Raw genomic sequence first — 13,754 nt, forward strand, 5'->3', positions numbered from 1 at the left:
GAGCAGGGTATTCATTTCGGCGCCATTCGCTCTATACCTGCTTCTCTTTATTCTTATCTCCATTATGACTTTGTTTTTGACATCTTCTTCACCCATCGACTAGCCGCTCTCGCGACAGCCTATTTATATTTTATTATAAAGCCCACTTTCGATATTTCGATGTATATATTATGTTTAAACTATTCAAGTTATTAAACTACGTAAAAAAACAAGGTTGCTCATTACTGGTGAATTTCTCAATCGATATTATTATGAAGAAAATTTTCTGCAGTCAATATTATATTTTACTCACACCCATTTATAGAAGTACAGATAATTGTAATAATAAGCATATTTTAATTCTCTGCTATAGAGGTAGATAATATTCTTCAATGTTGAATAGTCATAATGCTATATTATAATGCTGTAATCAAGCCTATTGAAGAATAACAAGATTACAGACACTATTGGTCAGTGTGAAGTTAGCAGTACATTTGTCAGAAGTACATTAGAAAACTATAGTTCTGGATGCAGACACAATAGTTCTATAGTTCCTGATAGATATGAGCAATAGTTCCATTGATATAATGGAAAAAATTGATTTTGAAAGAATGCACTGCCAACTTCTAATAAAAAACCTATTCACCTCAGCAGTACACGTAGAAACGCTTTCATGACTGTTACAATAGAAGTTATGAATGTATAAGAAGCCACTTACATGACTGGTGAGTTCCAATCTATTATACAAAACGAAAAGTTGTTTTGGCCATTTGAAAGTTGAGTTATTGGAAAATCTGGTATTTTAGTCAGCATTTCACGAAATTTTGATATTAGAAGGATGTACATGAGAGTTCTTGATCTATAAGACCCCACTGATCAAATATCTGGTGAGTTCCATTCGATAAGTTGAACGGAAATTTTTGTATGGCTATTTGAAAATTGAGTAATCGGAAAATCTGGTACATGAGTCAGCAGTTCACAAAATTTTGATATTGAAGGATGAAAATGAGAGTTCCAGTTACATAAGAACTCACTGATCACAGAACTTGAATGTTGTAATCGTTTCTATGGCCAGTGAAAATAATGAAATTAGTACATTTTGTAAATAAGTTTATCAAATCTTTCAACTTACCGCACTTCTTTTAATAGAATAAATAAATAAATAAATAAATAAATAAATAAATATATGTATATATATATATATATTATATATATATATATATTATATATATATATATATATTGTGGTGCGTTTTTTAACGGCTTCACACATGTAGGGTGAATCTTGTACTGAGTCAATGGTGTAGCGGCTATAAATTTTGCAATTGCGTGTGTGGACGCTGAGTGTACACCTGACTGATTGATTCACTACAAGATTCAATACAATTGTCGGAATCGCGGGAGGCCTAAACGCTCGCTCACCCTTGATTCTTCTAATGACAAATTGTATAGTGATGAAATTTTTATAAGCAGTGTAGCGATCGCTAAACACTGAAGACAGATACCTTAAAATTATTACCTGTGAAGAATGAGCATACAAAATCATACAGGTCGAGCAAAAATCCCGATGTAGATAATTTACGGGACTGCGTCTCTAATAAGTTCCGAAGGATTAAGATACGGTATTTGGACCAGATATCGTTCAGAATATACTTCGAGAACAGAGTCTTGTCGGGTTTTAAGCTCTATTGTAGGAATTTATATGATCTATGGCTGCATCTGCTGTACAATTGATGTGTTCGCTCCTAAGTCGAAGTAGGTAACAGATAAAAGCTGATATATGAGCAGGTAAGGACAAAGAATAAATATCTCGATCTGACCCCACTCGCTACATCCACTTAGACCTGTTCCAATATCCAGCTTAATTCAATTATTCCAATGATCGTATTCGATCGGTTCTTGATGATATAGAACGTATCAGACACAATAATTGACAGGCTTAAGAAATAATCGAACTCAGAAAGCGAATTAACAAAACTGAAATATATTATAATAAAATATATAATCATACAGTGCAGATTCAGAATTTGATTTACAGGTTGATAATAATTTAGCATTAACAGAATAGTTAAAAATTTTCTTGTGCTTGCATGATACCATGCGTGATTCGACAGAATTGATAAAAATTTAACAGTTTGAAAAAATAGTGAAAAATGAGTTATAAAATATTTTAAAATTGCTCGGGGTCGTGGTTCTGGCAGCGGAGGATAGCTAATCAACCACAAGTTGTTATAAATTCAATAGGAATAAATTCTAGGCTCTTAAATGCTAAAAGCGCTTGTCGGCGTGGCCAATGATTTAACGAAGAAAAAATTTATGTTTCTGCACTGAAATATTTTTCGAAGCGTAGATTGGGGCCCCTTTTAAAACTTATAACTCACGTGAATTTCCTTGGCGGTCGTGGTTTTCTTCTTTAGATCAAAAATCGTTTGATCGGCGGCAATCCAGGCTTCGGTTTCAGCACGTGTGGAATTTTAATTTAAATATCTCCTTCACCGAATTAATTAAGGGATAATTTACTTTAAACTTTTAATTTATCGATTGAGGGAAATAAATTTACAAATAACAAACAGATTGGCCTAAAATATCGGCTCACAAATAGAACATATAAAAATCAAACAAGAAATTTTCACAAATAGGTCTTGGTAACTATAAGAAGAGATCTGAACGGTGAGGATTTCAAAAGGGAAGTGCTGTCCTTTCTCTCAGCTTCTTGGCTAGACCTTTCTTCTGAGAATCTCGATGTAATAAATTTGCATAAAAATTTGCCATTGGTAGAACGCTTGTGACGTAGACATGACGTCAGTGGCAAGCAGTAGAATATAATTCCTCTAATTACAATAATAATTCAATTTATGTAATTCTTAAAACTGCTTAATCTTATAGACATAGTTCCTCTCATACAATGTACATGTGCTAGCATAAATGATAAGGCAGGGTTGTTGTCTGATAATAGATTAACATGTGTTGCTTTCAAACGATCACCTTCTTGGTGCTATTTCTATGCACTATGATTGGCTTAGGCTTGCCAAAGAGATTTAATTACCATGTGGTTCAGTTGAATTAAATTATTAATAAATTAATATTCTTATACAATTTTTATTAGGTTTGAGACTATTATAATTAATTTCTGTCGTTTTATCAATAATATAATTTCATGCTATGACCTATTTAGTTACAATAAGACCTAACATATAATATAATTTCTTAAATAATAAATAATTTCAACGATAATACATACATTTTATTTTTTTTTTTATTTGAAATTCTTGGTCCTTTATTGATAGTTTTATAATTTTTAGAGATGGTATTATATCTTGCTTGAAGCCAGCATGACGTTTGACAATACTTTGAATCAGTCAGCTGCGTTCGAACTGTTTTAAAAACATCTGATCGATAGTAAACAAAGTGTAACCTCAAAATCAATGAGCAATTCGTAAGTAATTTGTGCTTTATTGCAAGATAATTATTATTATAGAACGGTACTCTTATCTAATATACAGTTACTGATAAGTAAGCTTTATCGCTCGGTCGCTAACTATTCCTTTAGCAAATTCTTTCATTTTAAAAGGTAATCACAATTTTCTCTCTTCTCATGAGATCTATTTGAAAGATTCATCACAATATAAATTCAGTTGAACTATTAATTAGAGAACAGTGATGAGTTGAAACCTTAATCCCCGGTTCGTCAGACTCCAGTTAGTTTATTCCTTGGTTAACTGAATCACAAATGGAATAAATAGGCCAGTGATAAAATGTTATCCTATTTCATTGATTTATTTGTTAACCAAGGAATAAAGTAACCTGAGTCTGACGAACCGGGCATCAATCTATTTTCCTGGGTATATATCAATTTTTGCATAGATCTAATTCTAATTTTAAAAAATCTTGTGTTTTGCTCTTCTGTAAATCCGCATTTTTCAAGAAAGAAGTTACTTACTTTAATTTGCACACACAGTAATGATCGAGAAGAAGTAGAAGACACCCAAAAAATTGAAAACTTATTATCTTATTAAACTTATTATTCTATTCTTTATTTACAAGTAGAAAAGTATTATATATTACAATAACTTTCGTAAAACCAATAGCAGTGAGATATTGAGTTCATTCCATTCTTTATTTACAAGGAGAAAAGTATTATATGAATAGTCTATTAGTAAGTCTTATAATAGTCTATAAATAAAACCAATGTGATCCGTGTTATTATAATTTACAAAAATGATCAACTAACTCATCAATGTTTTCTGATTGAAGTCAATTTCCCCATCTTTATTTTTCTCAGCCACAAGGAAGTTTCTCATAATGATGTTGGAGATGTTCAGAGAGGGAGAGAGCGTGATAAAGAGAGTGTGAGTGAGTGAGAATCAAAGATGGAGTGAGAAAGATTTGGTGTGAGAGAGGGTGGTAGAAAGGGATAGAGTGAGTGAGTGAGAGAGTTAGTGTGAGAGCGCTTTCAGTTTCGTTTTGGGGTGCAGTTCTATGCGTTTCAACAGCCCTTCCTAGAATGCAGATAGTCACTCCCACAGACTTGGTTCCACAAAAAAGGGTTCGTACGTGCTTGTCATTGAAACCCTAGAATATTAGCGGCTTGTTATGTGATTTGATATGGTGCATTTTGCAAGGTCCACATTGTTCTTGAATGTTTGGGTCAACTCGCCAACTCCATGTTTGCAAACAACCCGTGTCTAATTTGCCGTTGTTGACGTATTAACGAATCTGTCATCTACTCAATATAGAAGGCAACCTTTGTCGTATAATGACAATGCTTTTTCGCTTATAGCACTAGAGTCTCTCCCACGCTCACTTAAAGGACTCCTTATTCTTGAAAAAATCAAACTATAGACATCTTGACATACCCTTCTTCTAGGAATACATCACGGAGACGGTCAGCATTTGTCTATTGAATCCTTTCACGGAACTGCCCTTTACATCTACCAAGAAAAACAACATTCGACATATGGATATTCAAAAGAAGCTAACTTTTTCAATAGCTGGGCTACAAGACAACGCCACCAGGATTAGACAGTGTTTTTGTCCACTTCAACAAACAAAATGCAGACTGTATTCATTTAAGGTGTATTTGGAATAATATTGAAGATAGCCAAAATAACTGGAATATAATAATCATTGTATTGGTTGTAGTTGAATTAACGATTATTATTTGATGAATTTTAAAGTCAACATTTGATATTTTTTACACAATGGATTAACAAAAAGTTCAATGAGAAGATAATTTGAATGAAGAAGGTAGAGTCACGAAAAAAATTATTAAACGATGATTGATTATACTCCAATGAGTTTCCTGGTCGATTAATCCGTTATGTTCAATAGTAGCTCAAGCGAAATTGTGCCTGTTAATAGTTCAAACTCGTAATAGCCTATCTAATTTTCAAGATAGCGAAATTCATTCTTGGTCCAAAATGATTTGATATGTATTGAACATTGAATAGAATAGAATAGAAAAGAATTTTACTGTCCTCAATACACAATTACATCGAATAATACAAACACTTAACATTTTAACCAATGAAGTAGCACGCAGTATTATTCTGTGGTTGACAAAAATTCATTAGGCATGGCCGAAGCCGTCAGCCAGAGTTGGTAGACAAAGGTAATAGTAAGTTATCTCGTATCTAATCAAGATAAAAAATTTTGATACATTTCAGCAATTGTCATTGATTCCGGTACCTACTCTGTACAAAAATAGTTATAAGCCTTCTATTACCATGAACTATTATTATTCAACTATAATTGATAAACCAAGAATTTATTCTCATTCACAAGATAAGATTTAGGTAAACATCAATAAATACAATATATTACCGACAAGCCTAGGTAAAGAATATAAACAAACTATTTTACAGTTTAAAAATAGTATTCATGAATGAGGAAATTTCTATATGTTCCCGCTGATCTTAAATACCCCTCCAACCGCACCCAGTCATCCCCGTTAAGATATTTTCGCACTACTTCTTCTACCAGTACTTGATGCTGTAACAAATTTTTCCTTTGCTCTCCCAATACCTTACAGCGGCCTATAAAATGATAAATATCTTCCCTTTCACCACTATTGCACAAAGAACATATTGTATTAGCCTCCTCCCTACCCGAAATTTAATGGCAATGAGGATCATCTTGCTTTGAATATATTGCTAATGAACAGTATCTTATTCTTATCATTCATGTAACTTTTATTCATTTGATTATTCTCCAGTCTGAGGTCAGCTTAGATTGAGTGATAATGATCATTTTTTCAGCTTTATTCTATAAATCTCTTGTCCACTTTTCTTATATCGGGTTAAAAAAATGAAACAGGGCCGCCGAAAACAATGGATGGACAGGTAGAAGTTCTAGTGACACTTCAGTGGTCGCCGATTGTTATTGAATTCCGACATTTTCGTGGTCTATTGTTAAGGTTTCCATTCCGAGGAATATATTGGTGGACCAGTGTGATTACTTAAAGGCACTTCCAGCTGTAAACCAGTGGTAGCCTACAGTGATTGGATAAACACACACACATTACTTTCGATGATAAGTACAAATTTAGTCAAACGTACGTGGTGTGTAAGTAAAGCCCACATCGATTTTTGAGCGTACATTTGTTTGCCGTCCTTAGAAATTCTGCTATACTGAATAGGACTTGACATACACATAATACACGTATACATATGTTTGTCAAGTTGAGTTCAATTCAATCTAATAGAATTTGAAAGGACGCCAAAAAATCAATTGTGAGCAAGTTGAGTTTCATCAAATGAACCATTGGGAATAATAAAATAATATCCAAGTACTTGATCACTGATTCACATTCAATAACTGCAGAAAATACAAGTAACAGATGTAAGTAAGGTGCAAAGTAATAGATAAGTTGGTGCCACCAGCTAGAATTGCCTTCAAGAAAGCACACGGGGCCACTGATGGCCACTAAAAGGGTAGCCGCGTTTACACCGGAGTTGGCAATAAAAAATTGCCAATTTCGATTGCAGACGCTAGTTGCCGATGGAAGTCTGCAACTTGTACTTGCAACCTGGGCACATAGTTTGTTTTTAGGTCTGCAACCTGCAACTTGCAACTAAACTTTACAGTATGTAGAAAATCAGACAGTATGTAGAATGTCGAGTGCTGAAGAGGTTGTTCTTGCTGCGGCAGCGTGTGTTATTTTATCAAAATGTAGAAAACCGAGAAGATACTGGGTTCGACCTTTATTGCAGGCAAGAGCAAAGTATAGCGGCAGCGATCTTTTAAATCGAGATGATACAGATCCTTTGACGGGAGAATTGAGATGCGATGGCAGTGTAAAAAACTTTTTAAGAATGTCAAGTGACGTTTTTGAAAGTTTAATTGTTGGTATTGGACACATAATTAGTAAACAGGATACTAACTACAGGAAAGCAATTCCAGTGCGAGAAAGATTGGCTATTACATTGCGCTTTTTGGCGAGTGGCGACTCTTATACTAGTATCAGTTATTTGTTTAAAGTTTCCAAAAGTGCGATATCTATTTTAGTGCCATAGATTTGTGAGGCTGTTATAGGTTTCCTGAAGGATAACATGCAGGTGAGCAAAGAAAGAAAATTACTAAATATTGTTATTTTTAGATTCCTTTTATTTGTTTACGTTGTGCACTGAGATGAATAAATCTAGACAAAAGTTAATTGTTAATAAAATCTAGACAAAAAAAGTTGCAACCTGGTAGTGACTTGTTAATAAAATATGAACACAAAGTTAAGTTAATGTTCCAAAGTAGCACAATTCATAAAATTAGAAATAAATGTATACATAAAAAAAACTCCAAATCAAACAAAGAAACTCTATAGCTTAAGAAATATATAGCTTAGCTTGAGTATGGCCTCTTTCACACGATAGGAGACGTGCAACTTGAACACTGAACAGTGTTCTCGTTTTTTTTGTCGAAGTACATTGAGTCAAATCGTGTCTTTCACATGGTGACTCCTATCCAGGAACCTCGTTTTGTCACGTCTTTTCCCCTCGAGGCAAGCAGAGGCAAGATCTAACAACTACGCCGCCGTTTCCACAAAGTATGACTCATCACTTTTTTCTCAAAGTCTAACTTCCTTAAAAATATAGATAGAAGATTTCTGATTTCGGATTTGGATTCAGCGACCCCAAATTCTTTAAAGCGTAAGTCCCGTTTTCGAAAATATCCGAAAACAAGGAAGTTATGGCTGTTTTTAATAAAGCTTTCTATTATCATATAATTATATGGTAAAAACGAACAGGTACTGTACCATACAGTACGTAAGTACTCTAGCTATTATAATACAACTTACACTGTATTCGTGTAGGAAATTTGGTAGGTTATTTATCTTGATTTCTGGAAATACCCCAAAATAAGGGAGTAAGATAACTTTGAAAAACCAAAGTTTTCCTGCCGATTGAAGAAACATTAAAAATTAGTCTACAAGACATATTATGTCTTAGAATAAAAACGTGTAACAAATATCAGATCACTATTCAAGCTATCAAGCTTTTCATAAATTTCATAAGTTTGTGTCGACGGTATATGACATAAAAGGCAAATGCTCGCGCTTGGTCCATAGTTCTATGACTGAGGAATGAGGATTTAGGTCAGCAACTAAAATCGACAAGCCATGATTGTCAATCTTACTCATGATACAAAGCTTTGTACTATGATACATGGTTTTCATTCCGTATCATTCTTTAATAAAAATAAAACAAGATTCCGGTTTCAAAAGCATCAAAGTCGCCAGGCTGGTCTGAGCTATTCATGACTTTTTTTCAGTATGCATTATCAACTCAGCAGTTCTAATACACAGACATCACTACTTGGAATGCCATGACATTTTCTATTCTTTCAATTCCTATTATTACCATAGATCGATTCAGATCAGCACAATGTTTATACTGTATGTTCATGATAGATTTTTCTGATTGTAAAAAGAAATAGTCAATAATTGCTGAGAATTAAAGTGATATTCAATGATTTGAACCTGATAAATTGGATTGTTGAATGACAATTGAAATTCAGTGAATTTTACTGTACAACATTCCTTTTCCTCCTATTTTATTGGGTGATGAGTGGAGATGATTTATGATTTCATATTTGGATTCATCTTTTCATAGTTCAATATTTTTTTGGAAAACTAGAACTTTTAAAAATTAAAAATGTTTATGTATAAACTTCTCAGGTGTTCAAAAACTTCTTAAAACCTTTGCCTGTCCCTTTGTGAGGCAGGAGTATTATTATTTTATTATGTACTATATAATCATATGATAATGGAAAGCTATATTAAAAACAGCTATAACTCCCTTGTTTTCGGGTATTTTTGAAAATGGGACTTACGCTTTAAAGAATTTGGGGTCGCTGAATCCAAATCCGAAATCAGAAATCTTCTATCTATATTTTTAAGGAAGTTAGACTTTGAGAAAAATGATGAGTCATAGGTTTGAGCAATCGTCGGCATAGTTGTTAGATCTGTCGGCTTATTCGTAAGATCCCCATGTGAAAGTACAGGAGAGCTGCAAAATATGAAATATGATCTTCTGTAATATGATATTCCAGGAGCGAGGTCTCTGCCGTGTGAAACTGGCCTAATGTATAGCTTAGCTTACATTATAGCTTACATTGCACTAGCACAAACAACAACCAAACAACAAAACACAACAAGTCACGATGACTAGCCTGCTTGAACTGAGGAACTGACGCAGCGCGTCCATGTGGAGCCAACAGGCGGGAGGGGTAGCGGGGTAGTTGCAGACTCAAGTTGCAACTCAAGTTAGCGCTGCAACTCGCATTGCCAACCGGGGTTGGCAACCGCCTTTGATCTTTACCGACTCCGATCGGAAAACCAAATTTCGATTGCCAACTCGCAAAATCGGTCTCCAACTACGGTTGGCAATGCAAGTTGCAGTTGTTTTAATGCGTGCAACTCAAAATTGCCGATAAATGTCGGCAATCATTGGTTGCCAACTCCGGTGTAAACGCGGCTTAATGAACCGGAATTAGAGGACAATGAAGTATGCTAGTCGAGAGTTGGAGGATGCACCTTTTTGGAACAATAGCCCAGTGCACAGGTAGTGCGGCCCCGTCTCCTTTCTTTTACCCCTTCAATCTTATTAATTATATCCGAGCTTTCCAATTTCCATACATCAGACTGAGTCACTGGGTTAATAGTCACTGAGCCACCCAATTAATATCATTAAAACCGAACAGCCTTCTCCACTCCTTGCACCATCGAAACTTACTTTGAGCCATCGTAATTGTATTTTTTTGGGAAACCTGTTATCTGATAATGTTATTGTTTTCAAACCATAATCTCTGTTCATTCTTAAAGTTTGGAGATACATTTATTTTACATCAGTCTCCAAATACAATATATAATTAGGAGTATTTCTAGGTAACCAGTAAAGACGCTTAATAAAAAATCTATGGAATATTTCTAGATCGTTTCTTTCCTGATAACCCCACACCTGAGCTGCATAAGTAACCGTAGATATACTAACTGCATTGAAAGCTTGCCATTTTGTTGAGTCACATCGTCATTTGCTATCAATTTATTCCACAAACTCTGAATTCCAAATTTTGCTGTTCTTAATTTTTGCTTGAAATGTGCTGATAAAGACAGAGTTGATGTGAAACTAAACCTAAATACTTATATTCCTTCACAATTTCTACAGGTTCACCTTCATACTTCCACTTTTCCCTTTTACACAGCTTTCCTCCATTTCTAAAAACCATCATCTTTGATTCATCCATATTAATAACTAGACTCCAACGATTACAATAGAAATGTAGTCCATGGATCATTCTCTGCATTTCAGTAACATTGTCGGAAATGATAACAAGTTCTGCATAAAAAGAGCGTTCAATATCATATCTCCTATCCTGATTCCCCCTCCCAAAATATCGCAAATATCATAAATAAATGAGGTGAACAAAAGTGGAGACATGAGACAGCCCTGCTGCCTTAATCCGATTTCAATACTTATGTCTTCAGTTTGACGCTCCTCCTTGCACCATATCGATGATTTTGCATTTGGACCATATAGCGCTCTTATTAAATTAACAAATTCACTTGAAACTCCAATCTCGGCCAGTCTATAAAAGAGTGCTTCTCTCTATACTGAATCGAACGCAGCCTTATAATCGACGAAGAAACAGTATAATCTTTTACACATGGATAGAGAATGTTTAATTACGTTGAAAAAAATATAAATGTTATCAATTATTGCGGAGTATCCTTTTCGAAAACCTGCTTGATTCTCACTAATGACTTCTCGACCATAAATCCACTTCTCCAATCTTGTCAACAAGATACTTACAAATATTTATTACTGTAAATTGCATTTGTAAATGAAATCGCTCTGTAGTTCTCAGGATTATTGGGATCATTTTTCTTATTGAACATTGCATTCACTCTAAAACAACTATAGAAATGTGATGCACTTAACTTTTGTGGGTGATTCTCCAAGATATTTCCTATCTATCTCTACTATCACTAATACTGAACATTGAAAACTGTGCTTGTACAAAATTCATTCTTGTTTTGAAATTTAATTGAATAGTAGTGATACATCAATATTTGAAGAATATCTTGTGTTATGCGAATGGGACATTTCCTGGAAATTCTTGTAAATATGGAGAGAGAGAGAGAGAGAGAGAGAGTTGTTCATATTGCATCATTAATTACTGAAGAATGGCAGAATAGTTTATATTTTCTTTTAAAAAACCATGTTTTTCACGTTTTTCTCGAAAATGGCTCTAACGATTTTCTTCAAATTTATATCATGGATAGCTATTTATAAGCCCTATCAACTAGCATAAGTCTCATTTCTGGGAAAATTTCAGGAGCTCCGTAATATTCTTGAGAAAAATGGCGGAAAATGACTAAAAAGCCATGTTTTTCACGGTTTTCTCGAAAACGGCTCCAACGATTTTCTTCAAATTTATACCATGGATAGCCATTTTTAAGCCCTATCAACTGGCATAAGTTTCATTTCTGGGAAAATTTCAGGAGCTCCGTAATATTCTTGAGAAAAATGGCGGATAATGACTGAAAATCCATGTTTTTCACCGTTTTCTCGAAAACTGCTCTAACGATTTACTTCAAATTCATACCATGGATAGATAGATATTCATAAGCACTATCAACTGGCATGAGTCTCATTTCTGGAAAAAATTCCATGAGCTCCGTAATATTCTTGAGAAAAATGGCGGATAATGACCAAAAACCAGGTTTTTCACGGTTTTCTCGAAAACGGCTCTAACGATTTTCTTCAAATTCAAGCCATGGGTAGCTATTCATAAGAGTATATTCATACTATTCATACTATTGCAAAAAAGGATTTTTTTTCTATTCTTTCTGTTTGCAAAATGTGAACAATTAGTTGTGATTGTATATGTGTAGTTTAAATAATAATTAGTGTATCTTATGTTCAGATAGTTTGCGATTTTCATCCATAGCAAATAAGGATGTTTTTTCTATTCTTTTTCCTGTTTGCAGAATGATAACAATTAGTTGTGATTTCATAAAGTTATTTTAAATATTTATTTGTGCATCTTATGTTTACATAGTTTGCAATTTTTCTCCATTGCAAATTAGGATGTTTTTTCTATTCTTTCAGTTTGCAAAATGTGTGTCGATTAGTTTCGATTGTATAAAGGTAGTTCAGATATTAATTTGTGTACAATTATGTTCAAATAGTTTACGATTTCCATCAATTGCAAATTAGGATGATTTCTCTAGTATTCTTTCTGTTTTCAAAATGTGAACGATTAGTTTTGATTGCATAAAGGTAGTTCAAATATTAATTAGTGTATCATATGTTCATATAGTTTACGATTTCAATCAATTGCAAATTAGGATGATTTCTCTAGTATTCTTTCTGTTTTCAAAATGTGAACGATTAGTTTTGATTGCATAAGAGTAGTTCAAATATTAATTTGTGTATCATATGTTCATATAGTTTACGATCTCCATCAATTGCAAATTAGGATGATTTCTCTAGTATTCTTTCAGTTTGCAAAATGTGAACGATTAGTTTTGATTGCATAAAGGTAGTTCAAATATTAATTTGTGTATCATATGTTCATATAGTTTGCAATTTACATCAATTGCAAATTAGGATGATTTCTCTATTCTTTCAGTTTGGAAAATGTGAACGATTAGTTTTGATTGTATAAAGGTAGTTCAAATATTAATTTGTGTATCATATGTTCATATAGTTTGCGATTTCCATCAATTGCAAATTAGGATGATTTCTCTATTCTTTCAGTTTGCAAAATGTGAACGATTAGTTTTGATTGCATAAAGGTAGTTCAAATATTAATTAGTGTATCATATGTTCATATAGTTTGCGATTTTCATCCATTGCAAATAAGGATGTTTTTTCTATTCTTTCAGTTTGCAAAATGTGAACGATTTTTTTCGATTGTATGAAGGTATTTTAAATATTAATTTGTGCATCTTATGCACGAATAGTTTGCAATTTTCATCCATTGCAAATTAGGATGATTTTTCTTATCTTTCTGTTTGCAAAATGTGAACGATTATTTTCGATTGTATAAAGGTAATCAAATATTAATTTGTGTATCTTATAATTATGTTCACATAGTTTGCGATTTTCCTCCATTGCAAATAAAGATGTTTTTTCTATTCTCCTTTCTGTTTGCAGAATGTGAACAATTAGTTGTGATTTTATAAAGGTATTTCAAATATTAATTAGTGTATCATATGTTCAATTATAGTTATTGATGAAATAAAGGTACGTCTTGCAATGCATTTTTTATGTAATA

Source organism: Nilaparvata lugens, chromosome 12 (assembly GCF_014356525.2).
Source record: "Nilaparvata lugens isolate BPH chromosome 12, ASM1435652v1, whole genome shotgun sequence".
NCBI classification, from domain to species: Eukaryota; Metazoa; Arthropoda; class Insecta; order Hemiptera; family Delphacidae; genus Nilaparvata; species Nilaparvata lugens.